Source organism: Wolffia australiana, chromosome 7, assembly GCF_029677425.1.
Source record: "Wolffia australiana isolate 7733 chromosome 7, ASM2967742v1".
Lineage (NCBI taxonomy): Eukaryota > Viridiplantae > Streptophyta > Magnoliopsida > Alismatales > Araceae > Wolffia > Wolffia australiana.
This window is the reverse complement of record NC_135841.1, coordinates 12,940,196-12,961,113: the sequence shown is the minus strand read 5'-3', so window position 1 is coordinate 12,961,113 and position 20,918 is coordinate 12,940,196.

The following is a 20,918-nucleotide window of genomic DNA, read 5'->3' as shown; positions in this document are numbered from 1 at the left end:
CACCCACCGTAGGCCTAGCGAGACAGATCCTGACTTATGTGATGCTCATAGCCCATGGTCAGCAGACCCAGCCTTATGTACAGGCTCCCCTATTCACCCAGACAGCCACGTATACCAGGCGAGACCTCTAGGTCACTCCGGATGCTTCCCCCCCCTGCACTATGTGTACTTATCGAGACGTGCGTACCTGCTGCAGGCCCCGCCAGGAGCCTCGATCCAGTACGGGGCCTATGCCCCCCCAAACCCTGTAGTAGTCCGCATCCATCCTCAAGGGCCCACGGCTGACTATCACCGACCCCCACCAGCCTATGACGACTACATCACACGAGTGCCCGGAGAACAAACCGATATGGATGACAAGACGCTCATTTTAACCATGAGACGGTGGCGACGACGTCCACGCATCGACACCAAATGCGTCAGCACCGTCGTCCGAAGTCAACACGACCGCTGAAGACTTGCCGCCATTGTCACCAGACCAAGTCAACACTCGGGCATTAGGCACGTCTCCACCCACGCACGCCCCCTCACGCATCTTGACACGTCGCCATAGGCAGATCCAGAACTGCCCTTTGACGTGATGTGAAACCACGCCCCACGTCATGTCACTTGTCTTTATTTTATTTATTTAAACTGTATTTTCTATTTCCTCTAAGGCCTATATGTATAGGCCATTGTTTCAAGAAACAGTTAGGCAGTCATTATTCAAGAATTGAGTTTGTTTTTAACCCTTATTGGAGGACTGCCCAGCCTCCCCTATCCCTTCTCCAACCCTATCGCCGGCACCTCCGCCGCCACCACTGCCACTGCCTCCGCCGCCTTGTGTCGCCGGCCATCTTCCTCCCCATCCTTTCCCCTCTCCATCCCTCTCTTTCTCTCATTCCCTCTTGTCTCTCTTATCTTCCCCCCTTCTCTTCCCTCGCCCTTGGCCACCCAAGGTAGCCACTCCAGGATGCCCAAGGGAGCCACCCCAGGCTGCCCAAGGACGCCGCCCCAAGCCACCCCGAGAAAGTCCACCCAAGGCCGCCCAAGGCTACCACCCTAGGCCGCCCAAGGGTACCGCGTAGGCCGCCCAAGGCCGCCGCCGTGGCCGCAAAGGGCTGCCCAAGACCGCCACCCTTGGCCGCCTAGGGCAGCCCACCCCAGCCTGCCCAAGGCCGCCGCCGAGGCCGCTCAGGGCAGCCCGCCCCAGGCCACTCTAGGCCGCCGCCTAGGCCCCCCAGGGCAGCCCGCCCTAGGCCGCCGCCCAGGCCGCCTAGGGCTGCTGCCCTAGGCCGCCCAAGGCAGCCACCCCAGGCCGCCTAGGGCGGCCCGCCCAAGGTCGCCACGCCAGGCCACCTAGGGCCGCCGCCCTTGGCAGCCTAAGGCAGCCACCCTAGGCTGCGTTGGACAGCCCGCCCTTGGCCGCCCAAGGCTACTACCCAGGGCCGCTACCCTAGGCCGCTTAGGACAGCCAGCCCTAGGCCACCCAAGGCTACCGCATAGGGCTGCACTAGGCTGACGGCATCCTTGTGCCACCCAAGGCGCGCCATCCGCACTGGTGCCCGCGCACACCTGCCCTGGTCGTATCCGCTCGTCTATCTCGCTTTCTGCCACGGTCGCACAACGCCTGGAGCGTGCAGACCCTCTCGTCTAGTGGGTTATTCAACGCCTAGAATCGTGCAGTCTCGTCACGATCCGAATTCCCTACAACCTCTTCACGCACTATGATGCCGAGGTACGCATGAACTCTTTGGTGTTGATGTGTTCTTCGTCCAGTATTCTGCGAGAATCCTCCATCGCCAACAGATTTGATTTGCTTTGGAATTCCCCATACGATTCTCTCTCTATCGTGAATTTCATTCGCGACGTGAATTCGAGGATTGGATTTGGTGCTTCGGCATCGTCACGGTGGATGAAGACGATACTCCCGCCCTTGATGAGGAACAGGACTACACAACTAGTATTTCATCGATTTTAAATTCTGAATTTGGTTGCGTGTATTTCCGCGGTCTGTTTTATCCACCAATCCAAACCCGTCTAGTACCCTCCACCCATCATCGTCATTTCCCATCTCCCCTAGTTGTCCTGCATCATGAGAGGTATCTAGACCCTCCCCGACACCAACCTCCCCACCGACGCTACAATGGCGATGATGACTGATAGGGGCAATGGGAAGCCCATCGACGCCAAATCCAGAAGAGTGTCTGTCTGGACGTACCAGTATTCGAGGGTAGTCGAGACCCCAAGGACTTCGAGGACTGGGAGAAGGAGCTGAATAGCTACTTCAGGTGGTATGTCATGGACGACGATTTGTGCGTCGCCTACACTAAGACCAGAGTGGGCAAGGAGGCCAAGATCTTCTGGTTAAATAAGGTTGCGACCCCACGGTGACGGCCGGATCCACCCATGACGTGGGACGACATGGAACAGTCACTACGGGACAAGTATGTTCCTGCGCACCGCATGACCCACCTCCTCCTTAAGTGGATCTACCTAAAGCAAGGACGCTGGAAGGTGCGAGAAGACATTCGGGAATTTGAGGAGTGTCGCACGTGCTGTGACACTATGGGAAAGCCGCACATCCACATTGCCTTCTTCGTCCACGGACTCAGGCTCGAGCTGGCTGTCAGAGTTTTGGAGATCAACCCCACGATTGTCAACCAGGCCTATGGGTTGGTGGAGAACAACAAGTACGCGTTGGAAGGCTCCACCACAATGTCTACCCCCGCGATCGCTGGAGCCGCGACCACCACTACAACAGCCAGCCGTGCGACCACGCCGGCTGAATGGATGAGGAGCCCCACCTAGGTGCCAAAGGGGGCCCATTCTATGCCGCCGCATTCCAACGTGACCCCCACAGCATACCTAGCGACGTCCACCATCACGACGCCTCGAGCACCCCCTACCCCGATGGAGATGATGAAGTGCTTTAAATGTCAAGGATATGGGCATCGAAAAGCTGAGTGCCCCTCGTTACGCCAGGTGGATGTATGTGGGAACCCGGTCGATCCATCACCTAGTGATGAAGAGCCTGAGGTTGACGTATACCAGGAAGAATGTCCTGACAAGGATGGATGCGAGGAGCTCCTGGGATCTATTCAGATCACCCCCGTCATCCCGATGGCGGGCCCCACTACTCCACAATTACCATTAGTCAACATTTAGATTCAGCCGATTGCCCCCGCTCCACAGACCACGGGCCAAGGCATGACCCCACTCCAAGCGTCGACTGCCCCGACCAATGGGACCCCTCGAGTTGCACCAACTCTAGGGCTGCAAACACCTAATAGCCCCCAACCCATAGTCCCCTCGTCAGCTACTCAGGCCTCGACTACCCCCAACACGTTTGTCTCCGATGTAATTCAGCGTACCGCCATCTTCTACCTATGCATCATAATTGCCAGGAAGAGGTGCAAGCTGATTGTCGATAACGATAGTTGTATCAATGCAGTATGTGAGGACACCGCGGCCTCACTAGGCCTCAACCTCGAGCCCCACCCCACACCATATAATGTGTCATGGATCGACGCTTCCACTCTTTTGGACAGGACGTAGTGCAACTTTTGGCTTAAGATTAGCACATACGAGGAACCTGTATTATGTGACATTCTACCTATGCGAATTCGTAGTATCATTTTAGGATGCCCATGGTTGTTTGATCACAACGTCCAGCTAGATGGCCGGGCAAACACCTGCTCCTTTCTGTTTAACGGGTGCTAGGTATTGTGGTACCCGTCTGTGGGGTACTATCTGGAACAAACCACCCCACTGGGAGGTCATCCGCTCAAGAAACGCCGGAAGTGGGGACAACCACACAGAAGAACCCATCGAAGAGGAAGAACACGACTGTCATGAACGAGTACATTTTCCAACGGGAGATCGAGGCGCAAATACGAGACCTACCCGTGTGTTTTGCCCTCACCCGCAACGTCCCCACTGAAGAGCCATGACCCCGTGCAAGGCGCCCGAGCTGGCCGAGCTTATGGCCCAATTCGATGACGTATTCCCATAGGAGTTACCAGATGAGATACCACCCATGAGTGGCATACAACATGCCATAGACCTCATACCGGGTGCATCACTTCTGAATTTGCCACATTATTGGATGGATCCGGTAAAATATGACAAGTTACACTGTCAAGTGAAGGAGCTCCTATCGAAGGGAGAGTCTCAGCCCATGCTCCGTACCAGCACTCTTAGCGCCCAAGAAGAACGGCACTTGGCGGATGTGTTGTGACTCCCGAGCCGTCAATGAAATCACGATAAACTACCGCTTCCCGATTCCCTAGGTCCAAGACCCGTTTGATCAGATGGCCGTAGCGACCATCTTTTTGAAGATAGACCTATGCAGAGGGTATCACCAGGTCCAAATTCACCTGGGAGATGAGAGGAAGACGGCCTTCGAGATTAAGAATGGCCTGTTTGAGTGGAACGTCATGCCCTTCGGATTGTTATAGGCTCCAAGCACATTCCAACGCCTAATCAATGAGGTACTACGCCCCTACATTGGAAAGTTCAGTGTCGTTTACTTTGACGACATCTTGATCTATAGTGATACTTGGATCGAGCACCTCCGACACTTACGAGAGGTCTACTCAGCCCTGCACCGAGAGAAGCTCCCCCTTCTTCAACCCCCGGGTTGCCTTCTTGGGGTTCATCGTATTGGCACACGGCGTATCAGCTGACCCTGCAAAAGGCGAGGTCATCACTTTGTGGCCCACCCTCAAGGACGTCTAGGACGTCCGTAGCTCCATTGGTCTCGCAATATTTTATTGCCGGTTTGTCCCTGGCTTCAGCGGTGTGGCAGCACCCATTACTGACTTGATCAAGCAAGAGAAGTTTGAGTGGACAAGAGCTGCCCAAAAGGCCTTTGAAGAACTCAAACACCTCATGTCGGTGGTTCCTATCTTACAGCTACCTAATTTTCAGAAAGTTTTTATGGTCGCCTGTGACGCCTTCGGAGTAGGCATAGACGGAGTGCTTAGCAAAGATGGGAACCCCATCGAATATTTCATTGAAAATCTGAACAAAATGAAGTGCCGGTACGAAAACTATGACCGCGAGTTCTACGCCCTTGTTCAGTCCCTGAGGCATTGGCGACACTAGCTCCTCCCAAAAGAGTTTGTCCTATGCTCTGACCATAGTGCGTGAAGCACCTCCACGATCAGAGGAAGGTTAGTGATCGTCATGCCCGCTGGATCGAACACCTCTAGGACTATACCTTCATCATACGTCATAAGAAGAGAAAGGAAAATGCAGTGACTGATGCCCCCAGTTGTCGACCGCCTGTCCTGAACATGGTGAAGGTCCACATATTATGATTCGACGAGGTGAAGGAACATTACCATGACTGCCCAGACTTCGGAACCATTTATACCGCCGTCGAAAATGGACCTACGTCCGCCCTACGATATTACTACGTCTCAGACGGCTATCTCTTCCACGAAAAGAGGCTGTGCGTACCCCAAACATTACACTAGGACTTCCTCATTTTTTAAAACGCATGCAGGTAGCTCGAGCAGCCACTTTGGAGTTGCCAAAACCATGCACAGGCTCAAGTACCAATTCTATTGGCCTTCAATGAAGAGAGCCGTTGGAAAGGTTGTCGCACATTAATTTAACATATTCTAAGGCCAAGATGATCAAGCAGAATGCCGATCTTTACACCCCATTGCTAGTACCTACTCATCCGTGGGACGCTTTTAGCCTGAACTTTGTCCTTGGATTGCCAAAAATGGGATGGGGCCATGATTTTATTATGGTCATCGTGGGCAGGTTCTCGAAGATGGCCCATTTTGTGCCGTGCTCAATGAAGATGGAAGTTCTTCAATGAAATTGTCAGACTGCACGGAGTGCCGCGATCAATAGTCTCAGACCGCAACGTCAAATTCATAAGCTACTTTTGGAAGACATTGTGGATCGTGATGGGGACAAAGCTGAAGTTCTCCTCTGGCTACCATCCCCAAACTGACGGGTAGACTTAGCTCATTAACAGCAGTTCAGGGAACCTGCTACGTTCCTTGGTAGGCGAAAACATAACTTCATGGGACTGCTACGTTCCTTCGTCAAACATACCACTGGTCGTACCCCATTCAAAATCGTGTATGGCTAGGTACCACGTAGACCATTGGACCTCGCACCCATAGACCCTCATACTAGAACATCCGAGGACGACATTGCATTCACTCATTACAGTAGGGACATGCATCATAGCATCGATAATCGCATTGCATCTAAAAATGAAAAATAAGGCCGCCGCTGATGTGGGTCGCCGCTCTGTTAGCTTCATCGTGGGTGATCTAGTGGTGATCAGGTTGTGGCTAGAGAGGTATTCTCTAAGGTGTGCCACGAAGCTTCACGCTCGTAGCGCCAAGCCCTTCCCAATCATCCCTCGATTGGCGTGAACGCCTACGTCGTTGGAATCCCTCCGGATTGGGGGATGAGTTCCACTTTTAATGTTAGTGATCTTGCCCGCTATCACCCCCGGACCGAAAACATAAGCGACTTAGAGCCTCACACCCCCACCGACCTGTCAAGTGATGTGAACAAGGGACCCCTCCCAGCCGTACCAGTCCTTCCAAACCTAAACCCCAACACGTTCATTCGGTTGTGATAGAGGTAATTAACACCACAGGGGATTAGGTGAAGCGCAAGTTCCTTGTTCATTCTTAGGGTCTCAGAAGATGATCTACGGCAACTATGTCCATAGCTCATTCAACCACTAGCAGATGTCATCTGCATGCACTCGACAGAGTTGAGTTTCTCCCACCCCGAGAGGATGATGGAGGACCATCCAAGCGAACCAGCACCAGGTCCCAAGCAACCTCACCGCGCAACCCGAGCTGACGCCAAGGATCTGCAATTCAAATATACAACATGAGGTTTATTTTCTTTATTTACCATAAACTTTTATTGCTTTCATCTTTGTCTTTGTTTTGGGGGAACTACCCACTTGAATTCGGGGATTCCGCATTTGTTTTCACTGTGTATTTTCATGGCTGCTACCAGCCTTCGGGTGGCGCCATTAGCTTAAACACAACCCTAACAGGCCGGATTAGGGCATCCCCTTTCCCATCCTATAAGAGGGGAGAGGTGTCCTACATTTTCTTCAGGGAATTTTGAAGAAGAGTTATTAATTCTTGAGGGTTCCCTCTTGTCCCCTTCTTCTGGTCCCCCTATTCCATCGCCCCTCTATCCTCCTCTCTTTCCTCTCCTCTTCTCTTATCCGCCCCTCCATTAGATGATTCCAAAGCTTGTTGCGCCCGCTCTACCTTTGTGATGTTTCCTAACAGGAGGTCTCTCTGTCGGTTCCGTGAACTTGTCAATACAGAAAGGGGAATTCATCCACCCATTCCAAGCGAGCATGGAGTCCTAGCCGACGCCCGAGAACGATGGAGTTTGTGGTGCTGCAAATCGCCCTTGATGGTCAAAACCCCTCTTCTACGACTATAGACTCTGTGGTCCTGAATTTTCGATCGGGTCTTCAATGAGGGTGAGGCCGATCTCTGCCCTGAGAGGACTGTTGGGAACCTTCGTCTCCAACTCAGCCCATAGGCTTAGATCGATTTCCCACTCTCCGTCCCTCCTTGGTTTACAGAAGGAGCTCGCCAACCGACCAGATCGTTCCAGGTCCACAGGCTCGATTGGGTGTCATCGAGCCAAGCTATCGGACCTGACTCACTTGGTCGCCAAATTGACTTGACCTTTCGTTGTAGAATCAGACCCCTTGGTGGCGACTAGGGCCCCATCATCGTCGGGTGTTCTCGATGACACTTGAACCTAGCAACCCACCTGTCCCACGGAGAGCGCACTCAAGATTCCCGACCGAATGGCCCGCCCATTGATTGGTAGCCCTTTGACCGGGATTCCAACTGAACACGTTCCTAGAGCGCGGCCATCTCGCTACCCAAGTTCTGGCATAAAGGAGGGAAGTCGTTGGGAATCACCGCCCACTATCTCCGGACAACTAGTCCCCTTCTCCTGAATATCCTGGCCCACCAACGATATTCTGCCACGGTGGACAGCGACCCCGCTACATCTGTCAAGGAGCGTGCTGGTTGAATCTCCGCCGACCGGGTCTCGCTGCTAGAGCCTAGCCCTCAGGTCAGCGCACCGCCCATTATCCCCTTACTTTTGGTGTCGTAATGTCTTTCCTCGCACCGCCTGCGCGTGAATCAACCCCACTGCCCCGTCGCCCCTCCCCTACCTCTCATCTCTTAGCCAGGTTGGGTAGTTGATATGGACCCCCTTTGAGAGAGAGCACTACAATAGAGAGTTAATTGCTCCTAGCTAACATCTCAGTGAAGGCTTCCCAGTTATCGACAGCCTAGTGTTCTCGTTGCTTACTTCATAAAGTGCATCTTTCATATCATCATTGTTCATAAAGTGAATTTGGCATCCTCCCCTGCGTTGCAACACGCATCGATCGATCCCGGCCGTAGGCGTGTTGCATCACGAGGTGTGACTTGTCTCGGGTTGTTAGCTCGAAGATGCCTTGGGGGGCACAACTAGACAGCGTGCGCAATACAAGGCCCACATAAGGCAATGTATGGCACAACGACGTTTTAGCCCGTCGTGCGCTACCTAGTGGGGTTGGTGGTGGGGCTATTTGAGGGGTCATGGGGTCCACGGGGTGATTTGTCGACCAGGCATCAGTCTCCAGGAGACACACCTATGATGCAAAGTGTAGGCAGATGATGTAGTGATTTGCTAGGCATCAGTCGGTCGGACAATGGTGTGAGTGTAGCATCCTAGCGTCCAAAGCTAGCAGTTGATGTTCGCAAATTCTGAGGTTGATGGACGATGCACGTGCATACCCCGACCTTCAACGCGTATGGCCAAGTTAGTAAATCATCTCAGTGTAACCAGTTGCACTACTTGACCGTCGCAACAACGACCAGCGGTAGTGTACGTGATTACTACGCTTGACTTGGTGGCTGACGGGAGGTGTCCACCAATTGCATCCTTCGAGGGGCGAGACAACGGTTAGGGATAGGGCACGTGGATCCCGTGCTCAATTTGGTGGCTAACAAGGAGCGTCGATGGAGACTAGGCAGTACATTCATGTGATCAATGGGGCATCGGTCACGATGTGAATATCGAGGAGACTATACTCGTGGATCCGTGAAGGTGAAATGCGACCAGAAGCGACGCCTGGTATTGCAGTATCCAATCGTCCACAATGATGTGAGTGGTGGCATCGGACTGCCTAGATCTCAATGGTTCGGGAACCATGGGAGGGCAAACAGGTGGAGCTGTCGACGATGATGACCTGCTTCTTGTCTTCCTTCTCCTTCGCTCCCTTCCTTCTTCTTCCTCCCGTCTCCTTTATCTTCTTTATCTAGGCGAGACCAAACGCTAAACAAGAAACTTCAAAGTTCAATAGATTCGTCTGGTCGGGTGGGGCACTATTGTGCCCCTATACAAGGGCAGGGGAGCCCTTAATAAGGGCATCTATGCCCCTACTAAAGTGGGGGTTCTTATACATAGGAGCACCCTTAATACAATATTAAATATCTTTGAAATGTGTTCAATGATACGAACACAACAACACGAAGTGACACAACTGACAACGATACAGGCATGACACAAAGAACACGAACGTGATATACATGGACATATCAATGCAATAGAACACTTACATAAGAAGCACGTGCCAACAAAAATCAAAATAGTTGGATATGCAGACTTGCTTTGTGCGGGGTATTCGAATGAGGGTGTTTCACCGTCGCCTTTGCCTGCGAGATGGGTTGAGCGTAAAATGGTGGGGCCGTCAATGATGACAACAGTGGCGCCGAATATGGCGTCGATAAAGTGCGCTGGCACGCTCAATCACTCTCCCCTCACACGTGCTCCCTCTCTCCCTCTCGCAATCTCTTTCCTTTTGCACTCTCTCCCTCTCACTTGTCCAATCCCTTTTTCATACTCTCACTCGCTTTCTTAGTATCACACTCTCTTTTACCCTCTTACTCTTTCCCTATTGTATCCTCTAGCTGGACTATCTCATGCTTACTCTGTCATTCTCCCAATCTCTCCTTGTCTCGCTCCCATTCTCTTTGTGTTTCACTCTCTCTCTCTATATATATATATCACTCTCTGGTTATAACCTTCTCATCCTCCCTCTCCTTCTCTCCCCCTCTAATTATTTCTCCCCTTTTTTGTCTTACTCTCTTTCTCTCTGCTTACACTCTTTTGCTCTTTAATTATAGTTCTCCCATTCCTTTTCTCTCTTTCTTTCGTTACCCAACACTACCGTACCTGATAAGCTCAATTTTACTGTGTTTTTTACTGGTTATTTATCAGTAACATGTGTGAGGATTAAGCTTATTCAACGAATTTATAAACCTCACAAGTTAGGGCGAGTGAGGGTCAATCCACAGGGAGCAAAAGAAAACAGCAGGAAATTCCTTTTCAGTACGTTAAAGTGCAACTTAATCAAGCCGTCTACAGAGAATTTCTTCAGAGACAGATCCTTGCCCTTTGGGGCAAGGATCGAACACCTTGCGCGCAGGATAACCTGCGCGCAAGGTGTTGCGTGCGGCTTGGCGGCCTCCTCGCGCGCTGACTATGCGCGGCGCCGCTGCCTATGCGGAATGCTTGCACGCAACAGCCGCTGCGCTGCGCGCTGCGCGGCTGCGCGCTGCGCTACGTGCTGCGCGCGCGGCGTGCGCGCTGCGCGCGCCAGCAGTGCGCTGCTGCGTGCGCAGCGCTGCGCGTGCTGCGGCGCAGCGGCGCGCGGCAGCGCTGCTGCGTGCGCACGCTGACTGCCGCGCGCCGCTCTGCGCCGCGGCTGGGTGCAGAAATCCTCTTCTCCAAGCCCTAGTTTCCTTAGAGAAAATTCTGAACACCTAAACTCCTCTCTCAAGAGAGTATTTATATGTTTTCTCTTAAGTCATGCCCAGGGGCATTTTCGTAATTTTTGCCACTTCGAATTTTTGCCCACTTCTGTTGATCCTCCTCTCTTCCTTGATCTTCTTAGCCTGTTTCTGAATGTTCACTAGCCATAAAACGTTAAATATATTCCACTTGATTCAAAGAATCAAGTGGGGTTAGTGATTTCATAAAACAATACATATGCATGAACTTAGCATGAATTCACAAGATAGTTATAATGAATTTAAACTTGAGAACTTGATTATTTGATGACATATTTTAGAGTCATCAAACACCCCCCAACTTAGATCATTACTAGTCCCTTAGTAATGACATGCAGGTGAGAATAAAAGATGATCTCAAGGTGAGTTTTGACTTCCGATAACTTTGATTCATGCTCTTCTCAAGGAGTATTTTCAGCAATTAAAATTGACCAGCGTAGAAGAAATTTAGGATCTATCTCAGCCTTAAACCTAAACTAAGTGCACATGATCTATGGAGTACATATAGTAAGTACATAGTATATGGAATAAGATCGAGTTAACACCCCAAGCGCACTACTGAACGAGGCGTAGAGAGTGGCATTAATGCTAGCTCAATACTATGGCTATAGTAGCATCGGCTCAAACACACGGGAGACAGCTTTTCCACCTTTATTTTATTTGGCATTTGCTGCTTGTTGGTCATTTTTTATGACAATCAACTTTAGTACTATGATGCAAGCTTTTGCTTGTTTATGCGCACTGCAGCTTTCACTTGATAGTTTGGTGGCGCTTATCCACTACCCATGTGCCGTCCTTAGTAGACCGGCAGCTTATTCCCCCGACGAAGTTATGTATCCTTCATGGGTCAGGGAGCTTCACTCGCGTCATAATAATACTGCCAATGAGCTAACACTAACCCTACTCTCCACTAAAGCTAAAAATTTTCGTGCATGTAAGTGCTAACTCAACCCGAGGTGGATGGTGAGGTGAGAGAAGTATAATGGTAATAGATACGACTGTCGTGGTATGGATCGTAGTGCACCTAGCTAGGCTTACTTCACCTAGGATTCCCTAGCTGGCCACTCTTGCATTTCTACCCTTTTGAAAAGAATCGAATTATCATGCATATCATTGGACAATCATCTCCTAAGATCATCAAATATCCATGGTTTGTGAATGCAAAACGAAAAAATTTCATGGATAATGCATGTAAATGTACTCCTCCCCTCAATAGAAGGCATGTTCCTACATGACAAATCATAAATGAGAGAAAGGAGAAAGGAATACCAAACCATGGAAGGAAGGGCAGCAATCAGCATGCGTGTTGGCCAGTGACGTGTTAGGTGGGCGTGGATCGGCGTGGCTGCACACGAACAGAAACAAAAACGCAGAAACAAAAACAAAACAAGGAAAGTAATCAAGCATAGAGAATATGAAATGTAGTAAAAACAAAACTAATCGGATCATGAGCTATCATGCGATGGCTTTTCTAACGTAATATTCATGGGGCTGTGAAGATCTTCTTCTTCTAAGTAGGGTTTGAGCCGTTGCCCGTTCACAGTGAATCGTCTTTGAGACGTAGGATCTAAAATTGTAACGGCTCCATTCTCAAAACCTGTTGAACAAGGAAGGACCATCCCATCGTTTTCAATTTACCTGGAAAGAGTTTTAGTCTAGAGTTGTAAAGCCATACTTTTGATTCTCCACAAAAATTCTTCTCCTCAAGCTCTTGTCATGAAACATCTTCATCTTGGCTTTATAAATCTTTGAATTCTCATAAGCCTCATTTCTTAACTCTTCCAACTCATTCAATTGAAGAAGTCTATGCTTGCCGGCTCTATCCAAATCTAGGTTGAGTTTTCTAATAGCCCAAAGGGCCTTGTGTTCTAACTCAAGTGGTAGGTGACAAGCTTTGCCAAAGATAAGGCGGAAGGAGACATGCCGAGAGGGGTTTTGTAAGCTGTCCTATAAGCCCATAACGCCTCGTCTAGCTTCCTGGACCAATCTTTCCCATCTGGGCACTATTTTCCTCAAAATTTTCTTCACCTCTCTATTGCACAATTCAACTTGTCCATTGGCTTGAGGATGATATGGGGTAGTGACTCGATGATGAACACCAAACTTTTTGAGGAGATTTCTAAAGTTGTAATTTGTGAAGTGTGAACCTCCATCACTAATGATCGCTCGTGGGCATCCATATCTATAAAAAATGTGTTTTTCAATAAAATTGGTCACTACCTTACTGTCATTGGTTTTGGAGGGAATGGCTTCTACCCATTTGGAGACGTAGTCAACAGCCATCAAGATGTATTCATAACCGTTAGAACTAGGAAATGGACCCATAAAATCAATTCCCCATAAATCAAATATTTCCACTTCTAAGATGGGTTGTAGGGGCATTCTATCTTTCCTATTGATATTGATGGATGCTTGGCATGCTAAACAACTGTTATAAAATTTCTGCGCGTCATGAAATAATGTAGGCCAAAAGAAACCCGATTCAACAATCTTATGAGCTGTTACCTTGGCGAGTAGTGACCCCTCCTGGTTTTGCGTGGCAGAATTCTAGGATGCCGTTGCTCGCTCTCGGGGACGCATCGTCGGAGAATTTGATCTTGTCCTTGGTGAAACAGCCCGGATCTTCCCAAAAATAAAATCGCGCATCCTTGAGTAGCTTTTTCTCTCGTGGGAAGTCCAACCTATAGGAATTTGTCCTGAAACTAAAAAGTTGACAATATGTGCATACCAAGGAAGTAATGTTCCTTGTGCAGTTAGGACAAATTCATTAGGAAATGCATCATTAATTTGTTCAGGTGGGGCGCCTATGATTCGTGAGAGATGGTCGGCTACTACATTTTCACACCCTTTCTTGTCTTTAATTTCCAAATCAAATTCCTGTAATAAAAGCACCCATCTAATCAATCTCGGTTTAGCCTCTTTCTTCGTTAACAAGTATCTAATAGCTGCATGATCAGAATAAACAGTTATTTTACTACCTAGTAAATAAGACCTAAACTTTTCTAAAGCGAAAATAATGGCCAGCAGCTCCTTTTCGGTGGTGGTGTAATTCAGTTGTGCATCCACTAAGGTCCTGCTGGCGTAGTAGATCACCACGGGTTTCTTATCAATTCTTTGGCCTAACACTGCACCTACTGCAAAATCAGAAGCGTCGCACATTAGTTCAAAAGGAAGGGTCCAATCGGGCCCTTGCAGGATAGGCGCATTAACCAAAGCTTCTTTCAATTTATAAAATGCATCTTTAGCCTCTAGTGTTAGTTCAAAATCATTATTTTTAGACGATAAAAGGTTTGTAAGAGGTTTAGAAATTTTAGCAAAATCAAGGATAAAACGTCTATAGAAACCCGCGTGGCGAGGAAACCCTAAGGGTCTTTAGGTTGGTTGGAGGTGGAAGGCCCTGGATGATTTCGATTTTGGCCTTGTCCACTTCCAATCCACGGTTGCTGACCGTGTGTCCCAGCACTACTCCCTCCTGCACCATGAAATGAGATTTTTCCCAACTTAGGACAAGGTTGGACTCAATGCACCTCTTCAATACTTTGGTGAGGCTTAGGAGGCAGTTCTCAAAGGTAGATCCAAATACTGAAAAATCATCCATAAATATTTCTAAACATTCGCCTACTAAATCAGAAAATAGGGCATTCATACATCGCTGAAATGTGGCGGGCGCATTGCATAACCCGAAGGGCATACGCCTGAAGGCATATGTCCCTACGGGACTCGTAAATGTTGTCTTCTCTTGATCATCAGGATGGATGTTTACTTGGTTGTATCCTGAATAACCATCAAGAAAACAAAAATATTGCTGCCCTGACAGTTTTTCTAGTATTTGATCTATGAAGGGTAGTGGGTAGTGATCCTTCTTTGTCGCCTTATTTAATTTCCTGTAATCAATGCACACCCTCCACCCTGTGGTCAATCTTTTCTGTACCTCTTCCCCTTTTTCGTTCACTTCTACGGTAATTCCAGATTTCTTTGGTACCATGTGTACAGGACTCACCCATCTACTGTCGGATATAGCATAAATTATTCCTGCATTCAACCACTTAATCACTTCTTTCTCAAGAACTTCTCTCATGTAAGGGTTGAGTCTCCTTTGATGCTCTCTACAAGGTTTTGCTTCCTCTTCTAAAAATATCCTATGTTCACAGATCAAAGATGGAATTCCTCTAATATCATCAAAGGTCCAACCTATGGCATTTCTATGCTCCCTAAGTACCTCTAGCAAGTCCTTTTCCTGTTCAGGGGATAGTGATGAAGATATGATTACCGGTAGGATTTTCTGCTCATCTAGATATGCATATTTGAGGGATGAGGGCAAAGGTTTCAATTCTGGCCCTACCTCTACCGAAGGGGGGTCTATGATCTCTCCTCTACCTCTCTACCCTCTACTTGTGACAAGTATTCTTTAACCACATCCTCTCCTTCATCTTCTGCACACAACTTTAACTCCTCATTGCTTCCTACAGGACATTTCATCATTTTCGATATATCCAGTTGAACTCTCTCCTTTCCAATTTTAAACTCAACCGTCCCCTTCTCCCAATCCATAATCGTTTTTGCCGTAACCAAGAATGGTCTACCTAAGATGATAGGAGCTAAACTAATGTCTCCCGATATCTTTACATCTGTCACTATAAAGTCTACAGGATTTCACAATTCTCTACAGTGATCATGACATCGGTTAACCTTCCTCGGGTTGCCTAACAGTGCCGTCAGCTAAGAGTAGGTCCATATGAATTTCCTCCAACTCTCCAAACCCACTCTCCTCATATAATGCGGTCGGAATGATACTTATGCTTGCTCCCGTATCTAATAAAACTTTAGAGAAGGTGTTTCCTCCTATTTCGCATGTAATGAAAGGGGCTTCGGGGTCTCTCATTTTGATAGGGATGGCATTAAGAATGCTAGAGGCATTTTCAGATAATTTAACCACTTCCCTAGGCTTCTTAATGGTGCAAGAGTCCTTAAGGTACTTCTTTAGGGAAGGTGCACACCTAAGCATATCTTCGACAGTAACAGTCATGGTGGCTTTTCTAAAATTCTCTAGCAGTCGGTTTTCATAATCAAATATCGGTTTTTTTCTATTTAAAGCGGAAGGGTAGGGAACATGCTGCCCACTCGTAGAAGGTAGAGGCTCCTCCACGTAGGGGGGGTCCTCTCCTTCTCCCTCTTGTGGTTCGGTTACCTTCTTAGAATTCTCTATAGAAGTCCGATAGGGATCCTGAAGTTCTTTCCCATTTCTCAATTTTGAGATGGCTAGAACCTCAGGATCATCTTTATTCGTCTCATCATGAATGGAATGCTGCACATGATACAAGTTGCATGGATTGATGGACGGTTTCGTGGAAAGTTTATAAGATGTGCAAGGAGAATCTAACGGTATACCTTGGTGTTCAGATTGGACAGGTCTGAGGCTTTCTAGCATCTTCCTCATCTGCTCTTGAGCATCCAGCATTTGCTTCGTTTGAAACTCCATCATCACTTGCATCCGCATCTCCATTTCCGCCCGCAACTTTTGATTTTGCTTTTCGATCATATCTGAAATGACGGGAGTTAATGTGGAGAAATCAGGTTGAGTTTGCGATGAAACCTGATACTGTTGTGGAGGCCTGTGCTGGAATTGTTGTCTCTGCTGGAACAGGGGTTGAGCTGCCGGCTTGTTTCCTTGGTGGAAGGCCTCTCCGTTTTGGAAATTTGACCGCTTTTGACCCGCCCACGGTTGTTGCGGCTGGTTGAAAGCCTTCACCTCTTCTTCCATGGCTTGGCAAGCTCCATCTTCATGTTCCCTGCTAAAACAGAGAGAGCAGATCTTAGCTTTAATGATGGGAGAGTTACCTAGGAAGACATTCTTCAAGGTAGAGGTGAGCTCCTCCAATTTCTGGTTGGTCTCCCTTAGGCCCGCTTGTAGCTCTCCCTCCTTAGCGTTGACCTGCAGAACTCCTACTCTCTTGGGCTGCACATTCCTCCCATTCTGATTGGCTCCAATCTCCTGCAAATCAGTTTCTGCAACTCTCTCCAAAATATCAAAGACTTCATCCTCATATGCAGTATAAAACGTTCCACCCGTGGCGAGGTTTACCTTGTTTTTCATAAAATCAGAGAGAGACTCATAAAATATCTGAGCTAGTTGACATTGTTCAATTCCATGGTGAGGGCACTTCCTCAACAGATCATTGAACCTCTCCCATGATTCACTAAACGCCTCACCATCATGAGGATGGAAGTTGTGAATTTCCCTTCTATAAAAGTTAGTTTTGGAGATAGGGTAAAATTTCTGCAGAAATTTTCCCTGCATCTCTTCCCATGAATTAAAAGTGATTCCTAAATTGCGGTACCAGGAAAATGCTTTATCTTTTAAGGTTAGAGGAAAATATTTCATTTTTAAAATTTCTGTAGATATCCCTGGAAGGTTTTGAGATGAACACCTAATGTGGAAATCATCAAGGAATTTTAATGGGTTTTGAGCAGGCAGTCCATTAAATTCAGGTAAGGAATGAATTAATGCATTGTCATATCGAAAGGAAATACCGTCACCGATGTTCAGATTTACATCGGTTTGACGCAAGCTTCCCGACGGTGTGGACCTATCCAGCATAGTCCTCCTCCTCTCATTCTGCTGGTGTATCTCTTCAGCCATATTTCTCTGCTGAATTTCTGGTTCTGTCACTGTAGAATCCGGAGTGGCGTCTCTAATGTCTTTTTCTGCAGACTTTTCACTAGCTCCTGAGCGTGTTACTACCATAAATGTACAGCAAACGGTTAGAATAACAATGAGCTGAGGATTGTCAAGTCCTGCAGCTCTAGAAAAATCAACAAAAATGACTGTAGATTTAGAGAAATGACAGTAGATTCACAAAAATGACTGTAGATTCACCAAAATGACTGTAGGTTTAGAGAGATAACTGTAGATTCAGAGAAAATAGAATTTTCTACTATAATACCGTGCTCCCCGGCAGCGGCGCCAGTTGATAAGCTCAATTTTACTGTGTTTTTTACTGGTTATTTATTAGTAACATGTGTGAGGATTAAGCTTATTCAACGAATTTATAAACCTCACAAGTTAGGGCGAGTGAGGGTCGATCCACAGGGAGCAAAAGAAAACAGCAGGAAATTCCTTTTCAGTGCGTTAAGTGCAACTTAATCAAGCCGTCTCAGAGAATTTCTCTGAGACAGATCCTTTGCCCTTTGGGGCAAGGATCGAACACCGCTAACGTGCAGGATAACCTGCGGCGCAAGGTGTTGCGTCTTGGCGGCCTCTGCGCTGACTATGCACGCGCGGCGGCTGCCTATGCACGGAATGCTTGCACGCAACAGCGCTGCGGCGCTGCGTGCTGGCGCGCTGCATCTTGCGCGGCTGCGCGCGCTTGTTGCCGCGTCGCGGCTGCGTAGCAGTGCGCTGCTGCGTGCTGCACGCGCGGCTGCGTGCTACACGCTGCCGCGCTGCTGCGGGCTTGGCGCGTGCTGCGCGCGCGCTGTGCGCGCGGCTGCACGCGGCTGCGCTGCTGCTGCCGCGGCGCTGGTTGCCTGCGGCGCTGCCGCACGCGCTGTGCTGACTGTCTTGTGGCGCGCACGGCCGCGGCTGCGCTGCGGTGCTGCGCTTGTGCTGCCTTACGCGGCTGTGTGCTGCGCGCCGTGCACGCGCTGCTGTGCGCGGCTGCTGCTGCGCGGCTTTCTGCACAGGCGTGGTGGAGATGCGGAGGAGTTCTGCTCTTTTGGAAGATTTGGGGAAGACGATTTGAACAACAAAGGAACAAAGTTTAAACTGAAATCAAATCTAAACGAAACAATCCTCAGTTGGGAAACATTGGAAGATCTTGTGACTCTTCCAATCCAACCAAAATTGTCTGAGAAGAGAGGAATTACTGGGCTGAAGCTTGCGATTTCCCCACGTCGGGTGTCACGTCCTTGCGGCGAGGCGTGGTTCTTCAATCCAAGCTATCTTCAGTCTGTTCTTCCTCTCCAACTCCAAAAGCTCATCAGCTCCTGGAGGGTGCAGAAATCCTCTTCTCCAAGCCCTAGTTTCCTTAGAGAAAATTCTGAACACCTAAACTCCTCTCTCAAGAGAGTATTTATATGTTTTCTCTTAAGTCATGCCCAGGGGCATTTTGTAATTTTTGCCACTTCGAATTTTTTCCCACTTCTGTTGATCCTCCTCTCTTCCTTGATCTTCTTAGCCTGTTTCTGAATGTTCACTAGCCATAAACCGTTAAATATATTCCACTTGATTCAAAGAATCAAGTGGGGTTAGTGATTTCAGAAAACAATACATATGCATGAACTTAGCATGAATTCACAAGATAGTTATAATGAATTTAAACTTGAGAACTTGATTATTTGATGACATATTTTAGAGTCATCAGTACCCGAGGTGACATTCACATGGTTTCTAGTTTGTCGCAATAAGTATAGCAAGTCAACCTAGCATTCACTTTCACATTGACTTGTCAACATGACCAAGCTTGCCCTTACCAGACCAAGATTAGACTGAGACCAAGACCAGACCAAACTTCAGGAGTATGTTTAGATTTTTTGCAAAATTGGATCACAACCGAACCGTGTCGTTCCCTGTTCTTTCTTAAAGAATTCTCAAATATTGGTTCTCACTTCACCGTCCCGCAGGTATCTAACAGGTTTCCCTATTTCTTCTCGGGCCTTCGCTCCTTACTTTCTTAGGATTATCATTTTTTGTTATGTGTATTCTATGACTTCCATATTTATCCGATTCTCATTAAACTCTTATGTTTTATTACGGCCTAAATAATAAATCGTCCCTTGCATTAAATATTCTAGCACTTCTGAATACTCATTTTCTGCTTTTGAGAGAAAGCCGAAATGTCTCATAACTATGATTTCTCTTTGTATAATTTATTCTAACTATATTTGACATCCAAATTTCAAATCTGTCAGCTTCTAGTAATCGCTTCTTCATGAGGATTCTAACTCTTTATATAAAATTTACCGATATATGCGATGTGAAGAAACAGATTTCACGACGCATGTTTATGGCATCTAGCCGTACTTCAACTATGAAATGTGAGCTCGTCATCGGTGAATTCTAAACAATGTTCAATTGGGTGTTGTCAACTGTTTATCAAGATAATTGAGTGGTTAAGATGGGATCAATTGCTCTTAGTATATTATGCGATAGATAAAAAAATATGATGTTTTGAAGTCATTTACATTTGCTCACGTAGTTTTACATTAGATGAGAATTCTCTGGTTATTTCTGAGTGCATGGATGGTTATTCAAACGATTGATTCGGTTTTGATACCTAACCACAAACTAAGTTCTCCTAAGAGCATAAAGCAAATGTTGCACTATGTGTACATTGTACGTGGTTACACAGGCAAATCTCTATATTTTATCAAGCACATAATGTAGCTTCCCACCCTTCAAGCTGGAAACTAAACATATTGGTTGGTATAAATTAATTTCTCATTAATTAATTCATATGATGATATATTTAATGACTTTGGAAGGCCAGTAAAAATTATTAAAGCGCTTGAATCATGCAAATGGTATTTTGGACAAAATTGTACTTAGCGCTTCCCATTGTTATTCCTCATCCCCTTGGTTCCTCTCCCTTCTCTACACAATCAGGCTGGCATTTGACTTGCCAAGGCGCATGGAGGATGAACATGGCTCATCTTGGTGAAGGAGAACTTTCAACATGGCACAGATGGTGTGGATAAATCCAGATCCAACACACTTCAGCCGATCAACACATCTCGCTTGAGTATCCTAGAAATCACAAATAGTATTCAATTTGATTAATACATGTTTGGATGTGATTTTAATTTTGTTCAAAGTCTTCTATTGCACGAATAATGTTTATTACATCCATTTCAAGGTGTTGAATCAAATTATCTATGGCTTCACCGTTAGGGGAACAAAGTCACACGTGATAATATCTAATTAAGAGGTTTTAATTAGTCGTTGGTAATTGAGATAATTCAACCGGGGTGAGTGGTCAGTGTCTGATCGGGCTTGCAGCACCGGCGATCCGTCGTCGATGGCCTCTCGTTGACCTTTCTAAATGCTTACTCCCTCCACTCTCT